Genomic DNA, 22,465 nt, shown 5'->3' with positions numbered 1-22,465 from the left:
GATAGAACATTTTTTCCATTGTATAAAACGAATAATTGCTACCAGTGTAAAAGTTATGGTCATTTCTACGTTCCGGGCAACCTAGGCTTCACTCTAGGGCGTTGCTCCACCAGATCGAATTGTTAGGTCCTTAGAAGTCAACGCCAGAAGCATAAAATACGATATAAATACAGCAGCATTTCGATCGTATAAAAGGGATAATTGCAAACAGTGTGAAAGTAATGGTCATTTCTACGTTCCGGGCAACCTAGGCTTCACTCTACGGCGTTGTTCTACCAGATCGAATAGTTAGGGCCTAAGAAGTCAACTCCAGAAGAATAAAATACAAAATAAATACAACAGCCTTTACACCGTATAAAACGAATAATTGCAACCTGTGTGAAGGTTATGGTCATACCTACGTTCCGGGCAACCTAGGCTTCACTGTAGGGCGTTGCTCCACCAGATCGAGGTGTTAGGGCCTAAGAAGTCAACGCCAGAAGCGTTAAATACAATATAAATACAACAGTTTTTCCATCGTATAAAGCTAATAATTGCAACCAGTGTGAAAGTTAAGGACATTTCTACATTCCGAGCAACCTAGGCTTCACTCTAGGTCGTTGCTCCAACAGATTGAATAGTTAGGGCCTTAGAAGTCAACGCCCGGAGCATAAAATGCAATAAAATTACAACAGTTTTTCCATCGTATAACAGGATTAATTGCAACCAGTTTGAAAGCGATGGTCATTTCTACGTTCCGGGCAACCTAGGCTTCACTCTAGGGCGTTGCTCCACTAGATCGAATAGTTAGGGCCATAGAAGTCAACGCCAGAAGCATAAAATACGATATAAATACAACAGCTTTTCAATCGTATAAAAGGAATAATTGCAAACAGTGTGAAAGTAATGGTCATTTCTACGTTCCGGGCAACCTAGGCTTCACCTTAGGGCGTTGCTCCACCAGATTAAACGGTTAGGGCCTTAGAAGTCAACGCCCGAAGCATAAAATACAAAATAAATAGAACAGTTTTTCCACTGTATAAAACGAATAATTGCTACCAGTGTAAAAGTTATGGTCATTTCTACATTCCGAGCAACCTAGGATTCACTCCAGGGCGTTGTTCCACCAGACGGAATAGTTAGGGCCTAAGAAGTCAACGCCAGGAGCATTAAAAACGATATAAATACAACAGCTTTTCCATCGTATAAAACGAATAATTGCAACCAGTGTGGAAGTTATGGTCATTTCTACGTTCCGGGCAACGTAGGCTTCACTCTAGGGCGGTGCTCCACCAAATCGAGTAGCTAGGGCCTTAGAAGTCAGCGCCAGAAGCATAAAATAGAATAAAGATGCAAAAGCCTTTCCATCCTATAACAGGAATAACTGCAAACAGTATGAAAGTACTTGTCATTTCTACGTTCCGGGTAACCTAGGTTTCACTCTAGGGCGTTGCTCCACCAGATCGAATAGCTAGGGCCTTAGAAGTCCACGCCTGAAGCATTAAATACAAAATAAATAGAACAGTTTTTCCATTGTATAAAACGAATAATTGCCTCCAGTGTGAAAGTTATGGTCATTTCTACGTTCCACGCAACCTGGGCTTTACTCTAGGGCGTTGCTCCACCAGATGGAATAGTTAGGGCCTAAGAAGTTAACGCCAGAAGCATAAAATGCAATAAAAATACAACAGCCTTTCCATCCTATAACAGGAATAATTGCAACCCGTGTGAAGGTGATGGTCATTTCTACGTTCCAGGCAACCTAGGCTTCCCTCTAAGGCGTTGCTCCACCAGATCGAATTGTTAGGGCCAAATAAGTCAACGCCCGAAGCATAAAATACAAAATAAATAGAACAGTTTTTCCATCGTATAAAGGGAATAATTGCAAACAGTGTGAAAGTAATGGTCATTTCTACGTTCCGGGCAACCTAGGCTTCACTCTAGGGCGTTGCTCCGCCAGATGAAACAGTGAGGGCCTTAGAAGTCAACGCCCGAAGCATAAAATACGATATAAATACAACAGCTTTGCCATCGTATAAAATGAACAATTGCAAACAATGAGAAAGATATGGACATTTCTACGTTCCGGGCAACCTACGCTTCACTCTAGGGCGTTGGTCCACTAGATCGAATAGCTAGGGCCTTAGAAGTCAACGCTAGAAGCATAAAATACGATATAGATACAACAGCTTTTCCATCGTATAAAAGGAATAATTGCAAACAGTGTGAAAGTAATGGTCATTTCTACGTTCCGGGCAACCTAGGCTTCACTCTAGGGCGTTGCTCCACCAGATCAAGCAGTTAGGGCCTTAGAAGTCAACGCCCGAAGCATAAAATACAAAATAAATACAACAGTTTTTCCATTGTATAAAACGGATAATTGCTACCAGTGTAAAAGTTATGATCATTTCTACGTTCCGGCAACCTAGGCTTCACCCTAGGGCGTTGTTGCACCAGATCGAATAGTTAGGGCCTAAGAAGTGAACGCCAGAAGCATAAAATACAATATAAATACAACAGCCTTTCCATCGTATAAATGGAATAATTGCACACAGTGTGAAAGTAATGGTCATATCTACGTTCCGGGCAACCTAGGCTTCACTCCAGGGCGTTGCTCCACCAGATCAAACAGTTAGAGCCTTAGAAGTCAACGCCCGAAGCATAAAATACAATATAAATACAACAGTTTTTCCATCGTATAAAACGTATAATTGCAACCAGTGTGAAAGTTATGGTCATTTCTACATTCCGAGCAACCTAGGCTTCACTCCAGGGCGTTGCTCCACCCGATCAAACAGTTAGGGCCTAAGAAGTGAACGCCAGAAGAATAAAATGCAATAAAAATACAACAGTCTTTCCATCCTATAACAGGAATAATTGCAATCCGTGTGAAAGTGATGGTCATTTCTACGTTCCGGGCAACCTAGGCTTCACTCTAGGGCGTTGCTCCACTAGATCGAATAGTTAGGGCCATAGAAGCCAACGCCAGAAGCATAAAATACGATATAAATACAACAGCTTTTCAATCGTATAAAAGGAATAATTGCAAACAGTGTGAAAGTAATGGTCATTTCTACGTTCCGGGCAACCTAGGCTTCACCTTAGGGCGTTGCTCCACCAGATTAAACGGTTAGGGCCTTAGAAGTCAACGCCCGAAGCATAAAATACAAAATAAATAGAACAGTTTTTCCACTGTATAAAACGAATAATTGCTACCAGTGTAAAAGTTATGGTCATTTCTACGTTCCAGGCAACCTAGGCTTCACCCTAGGGCGTTGTTCCACCAGATCGAATAGTTAGGGCCTAAGAAGTGAACGCCAGAAGCATAAAATACGATATAAATACAACAGTTCTTCCATCGTATAAAACGAATAATTGCAACCAGTGTGAAAGTTATGGTTATTTCTACATTCCGAGCAACCTAGGCTTCACTCTAGGGCGTTGCTCCACTAGATCGAGTAGCTAGGGCCTTAGAAGTCAACGCCAGAAGCATAAAATACGATATAAAGACAACAGCTTTTCCATCCTATAACAGGAATAATTGCAAGCCGTGTGAGAGTGATGGTCATTTCTACGTTCCGGGTAACCTAGGCTTCACCCTAGGGCGTTGTTCCACCAGATCGAATAGTTAGGGACTAACAAGTGAACGCCAGAAGCATAAAATACAATATAAATACAACAGTTTGTCCATCGTATAAATCGAATAAATTGCAACCAGTGTGAAAGTAATGGTCATTTCTGCGTTCCGGGCAGCCTAGGCTTCACTCTAAGGCGTTGCTCCACTAGATCGAATAGCTAGGGCCTTAGAAGACGATGCCAGAAGCATAAAATACGATATAAATACAACAGCATTTCCATCGTATAAAAGGAATAATTGCAAACAGTGTGAAAGTAATGGTCATTTCTACGTTCCGGGCAACCTAGGCTTCACTCTAGGGCGTTGCACCAACAGATTGAATAGTTAGGGCCTTAGAAGTCAGCGCCCGAAGCATAAAATGCAATAAAAATACAACAGTTTTTCCACCGTATAACAGGATTAATTGCAACCAGTTTGAAAGTGATGGCCATTTCTACGTTCCGGGCAACCTAGGCTTCACTCTAGGGCGTTGCTCCACTAGATCGAATAGCTAGGGCCTTAGAAGTCAACGCCAGAAGCATAAAATACGATATAAATACAACAGCTTTTCCATCCTATAACAGGAATAATTCCAACCCGTGTGAGAGTGATGGTCATTTCTACGTTCCAGGGAACCTAGGCTTCACTCTAGGGCGTTGCTCCACCAGATCGAATTGTTAGGGCCAAAGAAGACAACGCCCGAAGCATAAAATACAAAATAAATAGAACAGTTTTTCCATTGTATAAAACGAATAATTGCTACCAGTGTAAAAGTTATGGTCATTTCTACGTTCCGGGCAACCTAGGCTTCATCCTAGGGCATTGTTCCATCAGATCGAACAATTAGGCCCTAAGAAGTGAACGCCAGAAGCATAAAATACAATATTAATACAACAGTTTTTCCATCGTAGAAAACGAATAATTGCAACCAGTGTGAAAGTTAAGGTCATTTCTACGTTCCGGGCAACCTAGGCTTCACCTTAGGGCGTTGCTCCACCAGATTAAACAGTTAGGGCCTTAGAAGTCAACGCCCGAAGCATAAAATACAAAATAAATAGAATAGTTTTTCCACTGTATAAAACGAATAATTGCTACCAGTGTAAAAGTTATGGTCATTTCTACGTTCCAGGCAACCTAGGCTTCACCCTAGGGCGTTGTTCCACCAGATCGAATAGTTAGGGCCTAAGAAGTGAACGCCAGAAGCATAAAATACAATATAAATACAACAGTTCTTCCATCGTATAAAACGAATAATTGCAACCAGTGTGAAAGTTATGGTTATTTCTACATTCCGAGCAACCTAGGCTTCACTCTAGGGCGTTGTTACACCAAATCGAATAGTTAGGGCCTAAGAAGTGAACGCCAGAAGCATAAAATACAATATAAATTCAACAGCCTTTCCATCGCATAAAAGGAATAATTGTACCCAGTGTGAAAGTAATGATCATTTCTACGTTCCGGGCAACCTAGGCTTCACTCTAGGGCGTTGCTCCACCAGATCAAACAGTTAGGGCCTTAGAAGTCAACGCCCGAAGCATAAAACACACAATAAATAGAACAGTTTTTCCATGGTATAAAACGAATAATTGCTACCAGTGTAAAAGTTATGGTCATTTCTACGTTCCGTGCAACCTAGTCTTCACTCTAGGGCGGTGCTCCACCATATCGAATAGCTACGGCCTTAGAAGCCTACGCCTGAAGCATAAAATACAATAAAAATACAACGGTCTTTTCATCGTATAACAGGAATAATTGCAACAAGCGTGAAAGTAATGATCATTTCGGCGTTTCGGGCATCCTAGACTTAACTCTGAGGCATTGCTCCACCAGATCGAATAGTTAGGGCCTAAGAAGTCAACGCCAGAGGCATAAAATACAATATAAATACAACAGTTTTTCCAATGTATAAAACGAATAATTGCTCCCAGTGTAGAAGTTATGATCATTTCTTCGTTCCGGGCAACCTAGGCTTCACCCTAGGGCGTTGCTCCACTAGATCGAATAGTTAGGGCCATAGAAGTCAACGCCAGAAGCATAAAATACGATATAAATAGAACAGTTTTTCCATCGTATAAAAGGAATAATTGCAAACAGTGTGAAAGTAATGGTCATTTCTACGTTCCGGGCAACCTAGGCTTCACTCTAGGGCGTTGCTCCGCCAGATGAAACAGTGAGGGCCTTAGAAGTCAACGCCCGAAGCATAAAATACGATATAAATACAACAGCTTTGCCATCGTATAAAATGAACAATTGCAAACAATGAGAAAGATATGGACATTTCTACGTTCCGGGCAACCTACGCTTCACTCTAGGGCGTTGGTCCACTAGATCGAATAGCTAGGGCCTTAGAAGTCAACGCTAGAAGCATAAAATACGATATAGATACAACAGCTTTTCCATCGTATAAAAGGAATAATTGCAAACAGTGTGAAAGTAATGGTCATTTCTACGTTCCGGGCAACCTAGGCTTCACTCTAGGGCGTTGCTCCACCAGATCAAGCAGTTAGGGCCTTAGAAGTCAACGCCCGAAGCATAAAATACAAAATAAATACAACAGTTTTTCCATTGTATAAAACGGATAATTGCTACCAGTGTAAAAGTTATGATCATTTCTACGTTCCGGCAACCTAGGCTTCACCCTAGGGCGTTGTTCCACCAGATCGAATAGTTAGGGCCTAAGAAGTGAACGCCAGAAGCATAAAATACAATATAAATACAACAGCCTTTCCATCGTATAAATGGAATAATTGCACACAGTGTGAAAGTAATGGTCATATCTACGTTCCGGGCAACCTAGGCTTCACTCTAGGGCGTTGCTCCACCAGATCAAACAGTTAGGGCCTTAGAAGTCAGCGCCCGAAGCATAAAATACAATATAAATACAACAGTTTTTCCATCGTATAAAACGAATAATTGCAACCAGTGTGAAAGTTATGGTCATTTCTACGTTCCGGGCAACCTAGGCTTCACCCCAGGTCGTTGTTCCACCAGATCGAATAGTTAGGGCCTAAGAAGTGAACGCCAGCAGCATAAAATACAATAAAAATACAACAGTCTTTCCGTCCTATAACAGGAATAATTGCATCCCGTGTGAAAGTGATGGTCATTTCTACGTTCCGGGCAACCTAGGCTTCACTCTAGGGCGTTGCTCCACCAGATCGAATAGTTAGGGCCTCAGAAGTCAACGCCCGAAGCATAAAATACAAAATAAATAGAACAGTTCTTCCATTGTATAAAACGAATAATTGCTACCAGTGTAAAAGTTATGGTCATTTCTACGTTCCGGGCAACCTAGGCTTCACCCTAGGGCGTTGTTCCACAAGATCGAATAGTTAGGGCCTAAGAAGTGAACGCCAGAAGAATAAAATGCAATAAAAATACAACAGTCTTTCCATCCTATAACAGGAATAATTGCAATCCGTGTGAAAGTGATGGTCATTTGTACGTTCCAGGCAACCTAGGCTTCACTCTAGGGCGTTGCTCCACGAGATCGAACTGTTAGGGCCAAAGAAGTCAACGCCCGAATCATAAAATAGAAAATAAATAGAACAGTTTTTCCATCGTATAACAGGAATAATTGCAAACCGTGTTAAAGTAATGGTCATTTCTACGTTCCGGGCAACCTAGGCTTCACTCTAGGTCGTTGCTCCACCAGATCAAACAGTTAGGGCCTTAGAAGTCAACGCCCGAAGCATAAAATACAAAATAAATAGAACATTTTTTCCATTGTATAAAACGAATAATTGCTACCAGTGTAAAAGTTATGGTCATTTCTACGTTCCGGGCAACCTAGGCTTCACTCTAGGGCGGTGCTGCACCATATCGAATAGCTACGGCCTTAGAAGCCTACGCCTGAAGCATAAAATACAATAAAAATTCAACGGTCTTTTCATCGTATAACAGGAATAATTGCAACAAGCGTGAAAGTAATGATCATTTGGGCGTTTCGAGCATCCTAGACTTAACTCTGAGGCATTGCTCCACCAGATCGAATAGTTAGGGCCTAAGAAGTCAACGCCAGAAGCATAAAATACAATATAAATACAACAGTTTTTCCATTGTATAAAACGAATAATTGCTACCAGTGTAAAAGTTATGGTCATTTCTACGTTCCGGGCAACCTAGGCTTCAGCCTAGGGCGTTGTTCCACCAGGTCGAATAGGTAGGGCCTAAGAAGTGAACGCCAGAAGCATAAAATACAATATATATACAACAGCTTTTCCATCGTGTAAAACGAATAATTGCAACCAGTGTGAAAGTTATGGTCATTTCTACTTTCCGGGCATCCTAGGCTTCACCCTAGGACGTTGTTCCACCAGATCGAACAGTTAGGGCCTAAGAAGTCAACCCCAGAAGCATAAAATACAATATAAATGTAACAGTTTTTCCATCGTATAAAACGAATGATAGCAACCAGTGTGAAAGTTATGGTCATTTCTACGTTCCGGGCAACCTAGGCTTCACTCTACGGCGTTGTTCTACCAGATCGAATAGTCAGGGCCTAAGAAGTCAACTCCAGAAGAATAAAATACAAAATAAATACAACAGCCTTTACACCGTATAAAACGAATAATTGCAACCTGTGTGAAGGTTATGGTCATACCTACGTTCCGGGCAACCTAGGCTTCACTGTAGGGCGTTGCTCCACCAGATCGAGGTGTTAGGGCCTAAGAAGTCAACGCCAGAAGCATTAAATACAATATAAATACAACAGTTTTTCCATCGTATAAAACTAATAATTGCAACCAGTGTGAGAGTTATGGACATTTCTACATTCCGAGCAACCTAGGCTTCACTCTAGGTCGTTGCTCCAACAGATTGAATAGTTAGGGCCTTAGAAGTCAACGCCCGAAGCATAAAATGCAATAAAATTACAACAGTTTTTCCATCGTATAACAGGATTAATTGCAACCAGTTTGAATGCGATGGTCATTTCTACGTTCCGAGCAACCTAGGCTTCACTCTAGGGCGTTGCTCCACTAGATCGAATAGTTAGGGCCATAGAAGTCAACGCCAGAAGCATAAAATACGATATAAATACAACAGCTTTTCAATCGTATAAAAGGAATAATTGCAAACAGTGTGAAAGTAATGGTCATTTCTACGTTCCGGGCAACCTAGGCTTCACCTTAGGGCGTTGCTCCACCAGATTAAACAGTTAGGGCCTTAGAAGTCAACGCCCGAAGCATAAAACACAAAATAAATAGAACAGTTTTTCCACTGTATAAAACGAATAATTGCTACCAGTGTAAAAGTTATGGTCATTTCTACGTTCCAGGCAACCTAGGCTTCACCCTAGGGCGTTGTTCCACCAGATCGAATAGTTAGGGCCTAAGAAGTGAACGCCAGAAGCATAAAATACAATATAAATACAACAGTTCTTCCATCGTATAAAACGAATAATTGCAACCAGTGTGAAAGTTATGGTCATTTCTACTTTCCGGGCATCCTAGGCTTCACCCTAGGACGTTGTTCCACCAGATCGAACAGTTAGGGCCTAAGAAGTCAACCCCAGAAGCATAAAATACAATATAAATGTAACAGTTTTTCCATCGTATAAAACGAATGATAGCAACCAGTGTGAAAGTTATGGTCATTTCTACGTTCCGGGCAACCTAGGCTTCACTCTACGGCGTTGTTCTACCAGATCGAATAGTCAGGGCCTAAGAAGTCAACTCCAGAAGAATAAAATACAAAATAAATACAACAGCCTTTACACCGTATAAAACGAATAATTGCAACCTGTGTGAAGGTTATGGTCATACCTACGTTCCGGGCAACCTAGGCTTCACTGTAGGGCGTTGCTCCACCAGATCGAGGTGTTAGGGCCTAAGAAGTCAACGCCAGAAGCATTAAATACAATATAAATACAACAGTTTTTCCATCGTATAAAACTAATAATTGCAACCAGTGTGAGAGTTATGGACATTTCTACATTCCGAGCAACCTAGGCTTCACTCTAGGTCGTTGCTCCAACAGATTGAATAGTTAGGGCCTTAGAAGTCAACGCCCGAAGCATAAAATGCAATAAAATTACAACAGTTTTTCCATCGTATAACAGGATTAATTGCAACCAGTTTGAATGCGATGGTCATTTCTACGTTCCGGGCAACCTAGGCTTCACTCTAGGGCGTTGCTCCACTAGATCGAATAGTTAGGGCCATAGAAGTCAACGCCAGAAGCATAAAATACGATATAAATACAACAGCTTTTCAATCGTATAAAAGGAATAATTGCAAACAGTGTGAAAGTGATGGTCATTTGTACGTTCCAGGCAACCTAGGCTTCACTCTAGGGCGTTGCTCCACGAGATCGAACTGTTAGGGCCAAAGAAGTCAACGCCCGAATCATAAAATAGAAAATAAATAGAACAGCTTTTCCATCGTATGACAGGAATAATTGCAAACCGTGTTAAAGTAATGGTCATTTCTACGTTCCGGGCAACCTAGGCTTCACTCTAGGTCGTTGCTCCACCAGATCAAACAGTTAGGGCCTTAGAAGTCAACGCCCGAAGCATAAAATACAAAATAAATAGAACATTTTTTCCATTGTATAAAACGAATAATTGCTACCAGTGTAAAAGTTATGGTCATTTCTACGTTCCGGGCAACCTAGGCTTCACTCTAGGGCGGTGCTGCACCATATCGAATAGCTACGGCCTTAGAAGCCTACGCCTGAAGCATAAAATACAATAAAAATTCAACGGTCTTTTCATCGTATAACAGGAATAATTGCAACAAGCGTGAAAGTAATGATCATTTGGGCGTTTCGAGCATCCTAGACTTAACTCTGAGGCATTGCTCCACCAGATCGAATAGTTAGGGCCTAAGAAGTCAACGCCAGAAGCATAAAATACAATATAAATACAACAGTTTTTCCATTGTATAAAACGAATAATTGCTACCAGTGTAAAAGTTATGGTCATTTCTACGTTCCGGGCAACCTAGGCTTCAGCCTAGGGCGTTGTTCCACCAGGTCGAATAGGTAGGGCCTAAGAAGTGAACGCCAGAAGCATAAAATACAATATATATACAACAGCTTTTCCATCGTGTAAAACGAATAATTGCAACCAGTGTGAAAGTTATGGTCATTTCTACATTCCGAGCAACCTAGGCTTCACTCTAGGGCGTTGCTCCACCAGATCGAATTGTTAGGTCCTTAGAAGTCAACGCCAGAAGCATAAAATACGATATAAATACAGCAGCATTTCGATCGTATAAAAGGGATAATTGCAAACAGTGTGAAAGTAATGGTCATTTCTACGTTCCGGGCAACCTAGGCTTCACTCTACGGCGTTGTTCTACCAGATCGAATAGTCAGGGCCTAAGAAGTCAACTCCAGAAGAATAAAATACAAAATAAATACAACAGCCTTTACACCGTATAAAACGAATAATTGCAACCTGTGTGAAGGTTATGGTCATACCTACGTTCCGGGCAACCTAGGCTTCACTGTAGGGCGTTGCTCCACCAGATCGAGGTGTTAGGGCCTAAGAAGTCAACGCCAGAAGCATTAAATACAATATAAATACAACAGTTTTTCCATCGTATAAAACTAATAATTGCAACCAGTGTGAGAGTTATGGACATTTCTACATTCCGAGCAACCTAGGCTTCACTCTAGGTCGTTGCTCCAACAGATTGAATAGTTAGGGCCTTAGAAGTCAACGCCCGAAGCATAAAATGCAATAAAATTACAACAGTTTTTCCATCGTATAACAGGATTAATTGCAACCAGTTTGAAAGCGATGGTCATTTCTACGTTCCGGGCAACCTAGGCTTCACTCTAGGGCGTTGCTCCACTAGATCGAATAGTTAGGGCCATAGAAGTCAACGCCAGAAGCATAAAATACGATATAAATACAACAGCTTTTCAATCGTATAAAAGGAATAATTGCAAACAGTGTGAAAGTAATGGTCATTTCTACGTTCCGGGCAACCTAGGCTTCACCTTAGGGCGTTGCTCCACCAGATTAAACAGTTAGGGCCTTAGAAGTCAACGCCCGAAGCATAAAATACAAAATAAATAGAACAGTTTTTCCACTGTATAAAACGAATAATTGCTACCAGTGTAAAAGTTATGGTCATTTCTACGTTCCAGGCAACCTAGGCTTCACCCTAGGGCGTTGTTCCACCAGATCGAATAGTTAGGGCCTAAGAAGTGAACGCCAGAAGCATAAAATACAATATAAATACAACAGTTCTTCCATCGTATAAAACGAATAATTGCAACCAGTGTGAAAGTTATGGTTATTTCTACATTCCGAGCAACCTAGGCTTCACTCTAGGGCGTTGCTCCACTAGATCGAGTAGCTAGGGCCTTAGAAGCCAACGCCAGAAGCATAAAATACGATATAAATACAACAGCTTTTCCATCCTATAACAGGAATAATTGCAACCCGTGTGAGAGTGATGGTCATTTCTACGTTCCGGGTAACCTAGCCTTCACCCTAGGGCGTTGTTCCACCAGATCGAATAGTTAGGGACTAACAAGTGAACGCCAGAAGCATAAAATACAATATAAATACAACAGTTTGTCCATCGTATAAATCGAATAATTGCAACCAGTGTGAAAGTAATGGTCATTTCTACGTTCCGGGCAGCCTAGGCTTCACTCTAAGGCGTTGCTCCACTAGATCGAATAGCTAGGGCCTTAGAAGACGATGCCAGAAGCATAAAATACGATACAAATACAACAGCATTTCCATCGTATTAAAGGAATAATTGCAAACAGTGTGAACGTAATGGTCATTTCTACGTTCCGGGCAACCTAGGCTTCACTCTAGGGCGTTGCTCCACCAGATCAAACAGTTACGGCCTTAGAAGTCAACGCCCGAAGCATAAAATACAAAATAAATAGAACAGTTTTTCCATTGTATAAAACGGATAATTGCTACCAGTGTAAAAGTTATGATCATTTCTACGTTCCGGGCAACCTAGGCTTCACCCTAGGGCGTTGTTCCACCAAATCGAATAGTTAGGGCCTAAGAAGTGAACGCCAGAAGCATAAAATACAATATAAATACAACAGCCTTTCCATCGCATAAAAGGAATAATTGTACCCAGTGTGAAAGTAATGATCATTTCTACGTTCCGGGCAACCTAGGCTTCACTCTAGGGCGGTGCTCCACCAGATCAAACAGTTAGGGCCTTAGAAGTCAACGCCCGAAGCATAAAACACACAATAAATAGAACAGTTTTTCCATGGTATAAAACGAATAATTGCTACCAGTGTAAAAGTTATGGTCATTTCTACGTTCCGTGCAACCTAGGCTTCACTCTAGGGCGGTGCTCCACCATATCGAATAGCTACGGCCTTAGAAGCCTACGCCTGAAGCATAAAATACAATAAAAATACAACGGTCTTTTCATCGTATAACAGGAATAATTGCAACAAGCGTGAAAGTAATGATCATTTCGGCGTTTCGGGCATCCTAGACTTAACTCTGAGGCATTGCTCCACCAGATCGAATAGTTAGGGCCTAAGAAGTCAACGCCAGAAGCATAAAATACAATATAAATACAACAGTTTTTCCAATGTATAAAACGAATAATTGCTACCAGTGTAGAAGTTATGATCATTTCTTCGTTCCGGGCAACCTAGGCTTCACCCTAGGCCGTTGCTCCACTAGATCGAATAGTTAGGGCCATAGAAGTCAACGTCAGAAGCATAAAATACGATATAAATACAACAGCTTTTCAATCGTGTAAAAGGAATAATTGCAAACAGTGTGAAAGTAATGGTCATTTCTACGTTCCGGGCAACCTAGGCTTCACCCTAGGGCGTTGCTCCACCAGATTAAACAGTTAGGGCCTTAGAAGTGAACGCCCGAAGCATAAAATACGATATAAATACAACAGCTTTTCCATCGTATAAAATGAATAATTGCAAACAGTGTGAAAGTAGTGGTCATTTCTACGTTCCGAGCAACCTAGGCCTCAATCTAGGGCGGTGCTCCACCATATCGAATAGCTACGGCCTTAGAAGCCTACGCCTGAAGCATAAAATACAATAAAAATACAACGGTCTTTTCATCGTATAACAGGAATAATTGCATCAAGCGTGAAAGTAATGATCATTTCGGCGTTTCGGGCATCCTAGACTTAACTCTGAGGAATTGCTCCACCAGGTCGAATAGGTAGGGCCTAAGAAGTGAACGCCAGAAGCATAAAATACAATATATATACAACAGCTTTTCCATCGTACAAAACGAATAATTGCAACCAGTGTGAAAGTTATGGTCATTTCTACATTCCGAGCAACCTAGGCTTCACTCTAGGGCGTTGCTCCACCAGATCGAATTGTTAGGTCCTTAGAAGTCAACGCCAGAAGCATAAAATACGATATAAATACAGCAGCATTTCGATCGTATAAGAGGGATAATTGCAAACAGTGTGAAAGTAATGGTCATTTCTACGTTCCGGGCAACCTAGGCTTCACTCTACGGCGTTGTTCTACCAGATCGAATAGTTAGGGCCTAAGAAGTCAACTCCAGAAGAATAAAATACAAAATAAATACAACAGCCTTTACACCGTATAAAACGAATTATTGCAACCTGTGTGAAGGTTATGGTCATACCTACGTTCCGGGCAACCTAGGCTTCACTGTAGGGCGTTGCTCCACCAGATCGAGGTGTTAGGGCCTAAGAAGTCAACGCCAGAAGCATTAAATACAATATAAATACAACAGTTTTTCCATCGTATAAAACTAATAATTGCAACCAGTGTGAAAGTTATGGACATTTTTACATTCCGAGCAACCTAGGCTTCACTCTAGGTCGTTGCTCCAACAGATTGAATAGTTAGGGCCTTAGAAGTCAACGCCCGAAGCATAAAATGCAATAAAATTACAACAGTTTTTCCATCGTATAACAGGATTAATTGCAACCAGTTTGAAAGCGATGGTCATTTCTACGTTCCGGGCAACCTAGGCTTCACTCTAGGGCGTTGCTCCACTAGATAGAATAGTTAGGGCCATAGAAGTCAACGCCAGAAGCATAAAATACGATATAAATACAACAGCTTTTCAATCGTATAAAAGGAATAATTGCAAACAGTGTGAAAGTAATGGTCATTTCTACGTTCCGGGCAACCTAGGCTTCACCTTAGGGCGTTGCTCCACCAGATTAAACAGTTAGGGCCTTAGAAGTCAACGCCCGAAGCATAAAATACAAAATATATAGAACAGTTTTTCCACTGTATAAAACGAATAATTGCTACCAGTGTAAAAGTTATGGTCATTTCTACGTTCCAGGCAACCTAGGCTTCACCCTAGGGCGTTGTTCCACCAGATCGAATAGTTAGGGCCTAAGAAGTGAACGCCAGAAGCATAAAATACAATATAAATACAACAGTTCTTCCATCGTATAAAACGAATAATTGCAACCCGTGTGAAAGCGATGGTCATTTGTACGTTCCAGGGAACCTAGGCTTCACTCTAGGGCGTTGCTCCACCAGATCGAATTGTTAGGGCCAAAGAAGACAACGCCCGAAGCATAAAATACAAAATAAATAGAACAGTTTTTCCATTGTATAAAACGAATAATTGCTACCAGTGTAAAAGTTATGGTCATTTCTACGTTCCGGGCAACCTAGGCTTCATCCTAGGGCATTGCTCCATCAGATCCAACAATAAGGCCCTAAGAAGTGAACGCCAGAAGCATAAAATACAATATTAATACAACAGTTTTTCCATCGTAGAAAACGAATAATTGCAACCAGTGTGAAAGTTAAGGTCATTTGTATATTCCGAGCAACCTAGGCTTCACTCTAGGGCGGTGCTCCACCATATCGAATAGCTACGGCCTTAGTAGCCTACGCCTGATGCATAAAATACAATAAAAATACAACGGTCTTTTCATCGTATAACAGGTATAATTGCAACAAGCGTGAAAGTAATGACCATGTCGGCGTTCCGGACAACCTAGGCTTCACTCTAGGGCGTTGCTCCACCAGATCGAATTGTTAGGGCCAAAGAAGTCAACGCCCGAAGAATAAAATACAAAATAAATAGAACAGTTTTTCCATCGTATAAAAGGAATAATAGCAAACAGTGTGAGAGTAATGGTCATTTCTACGTTCCGGGCAACCTAGGCTTCACTCTACGGCTTTGTTCCGCCAGATCGAATAGTTAGGGCCTAAGAAGTCAACACCAGAAGAATAAAATACAAAATAAATACAACAGCCTTTACACCGTATAAAACGAATAATTGCAACCTGTGTGAAGGTTATGGCCATATCTACGTTCCGGGCAACCTAGGCTTCACTGTAGGGCGTTGCTCCACCAGATCGAAGTGTTAGGGACTAAGAAGTCAACGCCCGAAGCATAAAATACAATGGAAATGCAACAGTTTTTCCATTGTATAAAACGAATAATTGCAACCATTATGAAACTTATGGTCATTTCTACGTTCCGGGCAACCTAGGCTTCACTCTAGGGCGCTGCTCCACCAGATCGAATAGTTAAGTCCTTAGAAGTCAACGCCAGAAGCATAAAATACGATATTAATACAGCAGCTTTTCCATCGTATAGAAGGGATAATTGCAAACAGTGTGAAAGTAATGGTTATATCTACGTTCCGGGCAACCTAGGCTTCACTCTAGGGCGTTGCTCCACGAGATCGAATTGTTAGGGCCAAAGAAGTCAACGCCCGAAGCATAAAATACAAAATAAATAGAACAGTTTTTCCATTGTATAAAACGAATAATTGCTACCAGTGTAAAAGTTATGGTCATTTCTACGTTCCGGGCAACCTAGGCTTCACCCTAGGGCGTTGTTCCACAAGTTTGAATAGTTAGGGCCTAAGAAGTGAACGCCAGAAGCATAAAATGCAATATAAATACAACAGTTTTTCTATCGTATAAAACGAATAATTGCAACCAGTGTGAAAGTTATGGTTATATCTACATTCCGAGCAACCTAGGCTTCACTCTAGGGCGTTGTTCCACCAGCTCGAATAGTTAGGGCCTAAGAAGTGAACGCCAGAAGCATTAAATACAATAAAAATACAACAGTTTTTCCATCGTATAACAGGTTTAATTGCAACCAGTTTGAAAGTGATGGTCACTTCTACGTTCCGGGCAACCTTGGCTTCACACTAGGGCGTTGCTACACTAGATCGAATAGCTAGGTCCTTAGAAGTCAACGCCAGAGTCATAAAATACAATATAAATACAACAGCTTTTCCATCGTAAAGAACGTATAATTGCAACCAGTGTGAAAGTTATGGAAATTTCTACATTCCGAGCAACCCACGCTTCACTCTAGGGCGTTGCTCCACCAGATCGAATAGTTAGGTCCTTAGAAGTCAACGCCAGAACCATAAAATACGATATAAATACAACCGCTTTTGCATCGTATAAAAGGAATAATTGCAAACAGTGTGAAAGTAATTGTCATTTCTACGTTCCGAGCAACCTAGGCTACACTCTAGGGCGTTGCTCCACCAGATCAGACAGTTAGGGCCTTAGAAGTCAACGCCCGAAGCATAAAATACAAAATAAATAGAACAGTTTTTCCATCGCAGAAAACGAATAATTGCAACCAGTGTGAAAGTTATGGTCATTTCTATATTCCGAGCAACCTAGGCTTCACTCTAGGGCGTTGCTCTACCAGGTCGAATAGTTAGGGCCTAAGAAGTGACCGCCAGAAGCATAAAATACAATATAAATATAACAGTTTTTGCATCGTATAAAACGAATAATTGCAACCAGTGTGAAAGTAATGATCATTTCTACATTCCGAGCAACCTAGGCTTCACTCTAGGGCGTTGCTCCAACAGATTGAATAGTTAGGGCCTTAGAAGTCAACGCCCGAGGTATAAAATGCAATAAAAATACAACAGTTTTTCCATCGTATAACAGGATTAATTGCAACCAGTTTGAAAGTGATGGTCATTTCTACGTTCCGGGCAACCTAGGCTTCACTCTGGGGCGTTGCTCCACTAGATCGAATAGCTAGGGCCTTAGAAGTCAACGCCAGAGGCATATAATACAATATAAATACAACAGCTTTTCCATCGTAAAAAACGAATAATTGCAAACAGTGTGAAAGTAATTGTCATTTCTTCGTTGCGGGCAACCTAGGCTTCACTCTAGGACGTTGCTCCACCAGATCAAACAGTTACGGCCTTAGAAGTCAACGCACGAAGTATAAAATACAAAATAAAAAGAAAAGTTTTTCCATTGTATAAAACGAATAATTGCTACCAGTGTAAATGTTATGGTCATTTCTACGTTCCGGGCAACCTAGGCTTCACCCTAGGGCGTTGTTCCACCAGATTGAATGGTTAGGGCCCAAGAAGTGAACGCCAGAAGCATAAAATACAATATAAATACAACAGTTTTTCCATTGTATAAAACGAATAATTGCAACCAGTGTGAAAGTTATGGTCATTTCTACATTCCCAGCAACCTAGGCCTCACTCTAGGGCGTTGCTCCACCAGATCGAATAGTTAGGTCCTTAGAAGTCAACGCCAGAAGCATAAAATACGATATAAATACAGCAGCTTATCCAACGTATAAAAGGAATAATTGCAAACAGTGTGAAAGTAATGGTCGTTTATACGTTCCGGGCAACCTAGTCTTCACTCTACGGCGTTGTTCCACCAGATCGAATAGTTAGGGCCTAAGAAGTCAACACCAGAAGAATAAAATACAAAATAAATACAACAGCCTTTACACCGTATAAAACGAATAATTGCAACCTGTGTGAAGGTTATGGTCATATCTACGTTCCGGGCAACCTAGGCTTCACTGTAGGGCGTTGCCCCACCAGATCGAAGTGTTAGGGCCTAAGAAGTCAACGCCCGAAGCATAAAATACAATAGAAATACACCAGTTTTTCCATCGTATAAAACGAATAATTGCAACCATTACGAAACTTATGGTCATTTCTACGTTCGGGGCAACCTAGGCTTCACCCTAGGGCGTTGTTCCACCAGATCGAATAGTTAGGGCCTAAGAAGTGAACGCCAGAAGCATAAAATGCAATAAAAATACAACAGTTTTTCCATCGTATAACAGGATTAATTGCAACCAGTTTGATAGTGAAGGTCATTTCTACGTTCCGGGCAACCTAGGCTTCACTCTAGGGCGTTGCTCCACCAGGTCGAATTGTTAGGGCCAAAGAAGTCAACGCCCGAAGCATAAAATACAAAATAAATAGAACAGTTTTTCCATTGTATAAAACGAATAATTGCTACCAGTGTAAAAGTTATGGTCATTTCTACGTTCCAGGCAACCTAGGTTTCACTCTAGGGCGTTGCTCCACCAGATCAAACAGTAAGGTCCTTAGAGGTCAACGCCCGAAGCATAAAATACAAAATAAATAGATCAGTTTTTCCATTGTATAAAACGAATAATTGCTACCAGTGTAAAAGTTATGGTCATTTCTACGTTCCGGGCAACCTAGGCTTCACCCTAGGACGTTGTTCCACCAGATCGAATAGTCAGGGCCTAAGAAGTGAACGCCAGAAGCATAAAATGCAATAAAAATACAACAGTCTTTCCATCCTATAACAGGAATAATTGCAACCCGTTTGAAAGCGATGGTCATTTGTACGTTCCAGGGAACCTAGGCTTCACTCTAGGGCGTTGCTCCACCAGATCGAATTGTTAGGGCCAAAGAAGTCAACGCCCGAAGCATAAAATACAAAATAAATAGAACAGTTTTTCCATTGTATAAAATGAATAATTGCTACCAGTGTAAAAGTGATGGTCATTTCTACGTTCCGGGCAACCTAGGCTTCATCCTAGGGCATTGTTCCATCAGATCGAACAGTTAGGCCCTAAGAGGTGAACGCCAGAAGCATAAAATACAATATAAATACAACAGTTTTTCCATCGTAGAAAACGAATAATTGCAGCCAGTGTGAAAGTTATGGTCATTTGTATATTCCGAGCAACCTAGGCTTCACTCTAGGGAGGTGCTCCACCATATCGAATAGCTACGGCCTTAGAAGCCTACGCCTGAAGCATAAAATACAATAAAAATACAACGGTCTTTTCATCGTATAACAGGAATAATTGCAACAAGCGTGAAAGTAATGATCATTTCGGCGTTTCGGGCATCCTAGACTTAACTCTGAGGCATTGCTCCACCAGACCGAATAGCTAGGGCCTAAGAAGTCAACTCCAGAAGCATGAAATACAATATAAATACAACAGTTTTTCCATTGTATAAAACGAATAATTGCAACCAGTGTAAAAGTTATGGTCATTTCTACGTTCCGGGCAACCTAGGCTTCACCCTAGGGCGTTGTTCCACCAGATCGAATAGTTAGGGCCATAGAAGTCAACGCCCGAAGCATAAAATACAAAATAAATGGAACAGTTTTTCCATTGTATAAAACGAATAATTGCTACCAGTGTGAATGTTATGGTCATTTCTACGTTCCCGCCAACGTAGGTTTCACTCTACGGCGATGATCCACCAGAGGGAATAGTTAGGGCCTAAGAATTCAACGCCAGGAGGATAAAATACAATATAAGTACAACAGTTATTCCATCGTATAAAATGAGTAGTTGCAAACATTGTGAAAGTAATGGTCATTTCTACGTCCCGGGCAACCTAGGCGACACTCTAGGGCGTTGCTCTACCTGACCGAATAGTTAGGGCCTTAGAAGTCAACGCCAGAAGGATAAAACGCGATATAAGTACAACAGCTATTCCATCGTATAAAATGAGTAGTTGCAAACATTGTGAAAGTAATGGTCATTTCTACGTTCCGGGCAAGCTAGGCGTCACTCTAGGGCGTTGCTCCACCACATCTAATAGCTACGGCCTTAGAAGTCAACGCCAGAGGCATAAAATACAATATAAATACAACAGCTTTTCCATCGCACAAAATGAATAATAGCAAACAGTGTGAAGGTAATGGTCATTTCTACGGACCGGGCAACCTAGGCTTCACTCTAGGTCGTTGCTCCACCAGACCAAATAGCTAGAGACTTTGAATTAAACGCCAGAAGCATATAATACAATAAAAATACAACAGTTTTTCCATTGTATAACAGGAATAATTGCAACCAGTGTGAATGTAATGGTCATTTCTACGTTCCGGGCAGCCTAGGCTTCACGCTAGGGCGTTGCTCCAACAGATCGAATAGTAAGGGCCTTAAAAGTCAATGCCCGAAGCATAAAATACAATATAAATACAACAGCTTTTCAATCGTATAAAACGAATAATTGCAACCAGTGTGAAAGTTACGGTCATTTCTACGTTCCGCGCAACCTAGGCTTCACCCGACGGCGTTGTTCCACCAGATGGAATAGTTAGGGCCTAAGAGGTCAACGCCAGAAGCATAAAATACGATATAAATACAACAGCTTTTCCATCGTCTAAAACGAATAATTGCAACCAGTGTGGAAGTTATGGTCATTTCTACGTTCCGGGCAACCTAGGCTTCACTCTAGGGCGTTGCGCCACCAGATCGAATAGTTAGGGCCTTAGAAGTCAACGCCCGAAGCATAAAATACAAAATAAATAAAACAGCTTTTCCATCGTATAAAACGAATAATTGCAACCAGTATGAAAGTTAACGTTATTTCTACATTCCGGGCAACGTAGGCTTCACCCTTGGGCGTTGCACCAACAGATTGAATAGTTATGGCCTTAGGAGTCAACGCCAGAAGCATAAAATACGATATAAATAGAACAGCTTTTCCATCGTATAAAACGAATAATTGCAACCAGTGTGAAAGTTATGGTCATTTCTACTTTCCGGGCATCCTAGGCTTCACCCTAGGACGTTGTTCCACCAGATCGAACAGTTAGGGCCTAAGAAGTCAACCCCAGAAGCATAAAATACAATATAAATGTAACAGTTTTTCCATCGTATAAAACGAATGATAGCAACCAGTGTGAAAGTTATGGTCATTTCTACGTTCCGGGCAACCTAGGCTTCACTCTCGGGCGTTGCTCCACCAAATCGAATAGCTAGGGCGTTAGAAGTCAACGCCAGAAGCATAAAGTACAATAAAGATGCAAAAGTTTTTCCATCGTATAACAGGAATAACTGCAAACAGTGTTTAAGTTATGGTCATTTCTACGTTCCGGGGAACCTCGGCCTCACTCTAGGGCATTGCGGCACCAGATCGAATAGTTAGGGCCTTAGAAGTCAGCGCCCGAAGCATAAAATACGAAATAAATAAAACAGTTTTTCCATCGTATAAAACGAATAATTGCAACCAGTATGAAAGTTAACGCCATTTCTACATTCCGGGCAACATAGCTTCACCCTTGGGCGTTGCACCAACAGATTGAATAGTTAGGGCCTTAGAAGTCAACGCCCGAAGCATAAAATACAAAATAAGTAAAACAGTTTTTCCATAGTATAAAACGAATAATTGCAACCAGTGTGAAGGTAATGGTCCTCTCTACGTTCCGGGCAACCTAGGCTTCACTCTAGCGCGGTGCTCCACCAGATCAAATAGTTAGGGCCTTAGAAGTCAACGCCGGAAGCGAAAATACCAAATAAATAAAACAGCTTTACCATCGTATAAAACGAATAATTGCTACCAGTGTGAAAGTTAAGGTCATTTCTACGTTCCGCGCAACCTAGGCTTCACCCGAGGGCGTTGTTCCACCAGATGGAATAGTTAGGGCCTAAGAGGTCAACGCCAGAAGCATAAAATACGATATAAATAGAACAGCTTTTCCATCGCATAAAACGAATAATTGCAACCAGTGTAGAAGTTATGGTCATTTCTACGTTCCGGGCAACCTAGGCTTCACTCTAGGGCGTTGCTCGACCAGATCGAATAGCTAGGGCCTTAGAAGTCAACGCCTGAAGTATAAAATACAATAAAAATACAACAGTCTTTCCATCCTATAACAGGAATAATTGCAACCCGTGTGAAAGTGATG

Source organism: Calliopsis andreniformis, unplaced genomic scaffold (assembly GCF_051401765.1).
Source record: "Calliopsis andreniformis isolate RMS-2024a unplaced genomic scaffold, iyCalAndr_principal scaffold0019, whole genome shotgun sequence".
NCBI lineage: Eukaryota > Metazoa > Arthropoda > Insecta > Hymenoptera > Andrenidae > Calliopsis > Calliopsis andreniformis.
This window is presented reverse-complemented; position numbering follows the sequence as displayed.